The sequence below is a fragment of the Xenopus laevis genome, chromosome 3L (assembly GCF_017654675.1).
Source record: "Xenopus laevis strain J_2021 chromosome 3L, Xenopus_laevis_v10.1, whole genome shotgun sequence".
NCBI classification, from domain to species: Eukaryota; Metazoa; Chordata; class Amphibia; order Anura; family Pipidae; genus Xenopus; species Xenopus laevis.
The window spans coordinates 43,152,435-43,156,071 of NC_054375.1; positions in this window are offsets into that span (position 1 = coordinate 43,152,435).

A 3,637-nucleotide genomic window follows, 5' to 3' on the forward strand; every position below is an offset into this window, starting at 1 on the left:
AATAGGGGTCACTGATCCCTTTTTAAAAAAATAAAAAACAATGTGAGGTTCTGTATCGTTGTTGCTCTTTTTTTTTTTTATTCCTCATCTTTCTATTCAGGCCTCTCCTGTTCATCTGCCAGTCTTTTATTCAAATGCATGCATGGTTACTAGGGTAATGTGGACCCTAGCAACAAGGCTGCAGAAATTGCAAACTGGAAAACCGCTGAATAAAAAGCAAAATACTTAAGAAAGCAGTCGTTTGTGTGGGACAGTGTCAAACGCTTTGGCAAAATCCAAATAGATCACATCTCCTGCCCCCCCACTGTCCAGAATCTTACTTACCACATCATAAAAAGCAATCATATTTCTCTGACATGACCTATCCTTTATAAAGCCATGCTGATTGCTGCTCATAATGCCATTCACTAGGACAAAATTTTGAATGTGATCCCTTAACAAGCCTTCAAATAATTTGCCCACCACAGATGTCAAATTTACTGGCCTATAATTGCCAGGCTGAGATCGTAATCCCTTATTAAATATTGGAATAACATCAGCTTTTCTCCAATCCATAGGCACCATACCAGATGAAAGTGAATTTGAGAAAATCAGAAATAGGGGTGAAAGGGGGGAACTGAAAGGGTTAACTTCTATCCTTGAAACTTCTGTCCTTGCTCAAACTTCTTTGTGTAAAACATGCTTATATGGCACGTACTCCCCAGCTGGCCTGAGCAGCCCCCAATGCCCTCGGGCGAATATGTTTCTTATCTCTTCTTATCTCTTCTTAGCACAGCCCACTCTCACAACTTCTACATTGTTTCTTTCTGCAGACACACACTTCCCTTAGGCTAAGGCATACCTTTGTAACACGTCATATTGGCTATATAAACAACTGCTGTAACCCTAATAAATCGGAACTTGCTTTGTAACACACGAGCCTACTGTGTCATTCTTTGCAAGACCCCTGCGCAGTGTATCTGGAGGGTGTAATCAGATGGTTTCTGCCGTGCCAAGACAAACCGGTTCGCACAGGGATAGCACAAAGATAGCACAGTGAAAGCCCGGGATTCCTTCTGTTCCTTTCAAGGGGCTGGTCTAAAACTGAACTAAGCTCTCTTAGAACCCAGTGGTGTATGCCATCAGGCCTTGGAGCCCTGTTTACATTAATTTTTATTAAAGCTTTATGAATCTGACGCATACCTCCCAACATTTTGGAAGTAAAAAGAGGGACATATAATTTTTTCCCGCACGTAGCACAGCAATTTTTTGACCACACCCCTTTCTGTGGCCACACCCCCTAATTACCATGTTCGTTTTACAAAATATGGCAGGTTATGAAAATTTGAAAATATTTCTCCTTATCTAAACTGTGTTTTTGTGTCTCAAAATTGTTACAAAGTATCTTATTTGCACCTGTGGCTGTTCTGGGCTCTCTGCTAAAAGCCAATTAAGTGAGAAACTTTGTTTCTTTTTCTTGCTGTTCAGTGCAGAGAAAAGAGGGACTTTCCAGTACAAATGAGGGACTGCGGGTTTAGCTGACAAAAGAGGGACTGTCCCTCCGAAAAAGGGACAGTTGGGAGGTATGGGATTGAGCTGAGCCATTAGTGCAGCTATAAAGAGAGCCTGTGAACCCAGACTCCTCTACTGAAGAAAAGAACTGATTTAACACATTTGCCTTATCTGTATCTGTTACAACCATACTGGTACCGTTATTTAATGGAGCAACACTCTCAACCTGCATCTTTTTACTATTAATATATTTAAAAAACTTTTTAGGGTTAGTTTTCACCTCCACCGCAATTAACTCTTCATTTCCTTTCTTTGCCTTCCAGATTGCTGATTTACAACATTTATTATAGTGTTTATATTCATTAAATGCAGCTTCTGTCCCAACAGATTTTTAGTTTTTAAATGCCTTTCTCTTCTTTCCTGTTAACTTCTTTACTTCTGTATTAAGCCACATAGGGTGATTCTTAGAGCTTCTACGTTTAGTCCTTAAGGGAATAAATTGAGAACAGTAATGATTTTATATAATTTTAAATGACAACCATTTCTGTTCTGTGTTTTTAACTGAAAACTTTATTCCCCAATCAATGCTCTGTAGGGCAGCCCTCAAGGCATTTAAATTAGCTTTTCCAAAATTCATGGTTTTTGTTGCCCCGGTATATATTTGTTTTTTGCACCAAACATTAAATGATATAACATTATGTTCACTATTACCTCCTCATCAACCTGTGCCATAAAATTGTCATGCAACAAGTTTATAAACTTGTTCCCATTAACTGATCTGGCAGTACTGTTGCTCCAGTCAATATTTGGGTTTAAAATTCCCCATTATCATTACTTTACCCAAACTAGTAGCCTTTTCTATTTGCATCAGGAGCTTGGCCTCCTCCTCGTCACTTACATTAGGGGGTCTATAGCATACACCTACAATTAATTTGCTGGACTCTTTATGGTGAAGAACTCCACCCATAAGTCTTCTGCCCCCTCATTTTCTAACATAACCTCCTCCTTTATATAAACTTTTAAATCCTGCCTAACAAACAGACATACCCCTCCTCCTTTTCTATTGCCTCTGTCCCTCTGAAACAAAGTATAGCCACTGATATTAACTTCCCAGTCATGTGACTCATTCAGCCATGTTTCGGCCACACCAATCACATCATATTTTCCCTCCAGCACCAGCACCTCCAGCTCTCCCATTTTACCAGTAAGACTCCTTGCATTTGCAAACATACATTTAATACTGGTACCTCCTCAAACTGTGGAAGCCATAGTGCGTCTGGTCTTCTTTGCTTCATGGGAATAAAAAAAAGAATAAAAGAAGAAACTTTTTTTTTTCATGTTTGAAAATGGTGACAAAGAACGTAGTGTGGTACTTGCTGGGTATTAATTCCAAGGAGCTAAAAAAAAAGTGAAGCATACCACTACATCATTTGTATGTCACATTCTAGTTGGTTGAAATATTTTCTGTTAGTTTTAAAGAGAAGAGCTTTAAAAATGTGGACCCATGTACTGCCTCACAGTAAGGCTTATTGTTGCCTCTGAGCCTTCATTATAAACTTACATACATTGTCCCTAATAAACAACTATCACCTATTTTTTTGTGTTTTCCCCTCAAGGAAACTGGCATTTTGCCTATATTTTGCTGTCATTTCTTGTGTCAGGATGCATATTTTTCCCTCCATGTTTCATTGACAGTTGGATTGTGTTTGTCACATTGACATTAAAAAGGTTTGCAAAGTGCAATCTTCCCTGTACTTGTGGTGTTACCATTATATTTTGTAGAACAAAAGCTGGCTCTCGCACACCCAGTGTAAAATGCGAAGTCCGGTGCTCAGTGGTAGAGGTTCGGCCACCTCACAATTGAATCAATAAAGAAGAGCGGCTAGGGAGGCCGTTAAGGCAATCCCTAGAAATGAAACATTAAAACGCAAGGTTTCTAGCAGTACTGTGTCAACACGTATACCATTTATTTCCTCATATGATTCTAACTCTAAATTATGTAGAAATGTTATTCTAAAGTATTGGGGCATTTTGAAGGCTGATCCGAAATATGGACATTTGTTTCAATCGCCACCTCTCTTTTCATACAGAAGGGGCAGAAATATAGGTGACTTAATCAAACCCAAACCAAAGGGTAAAATGGATG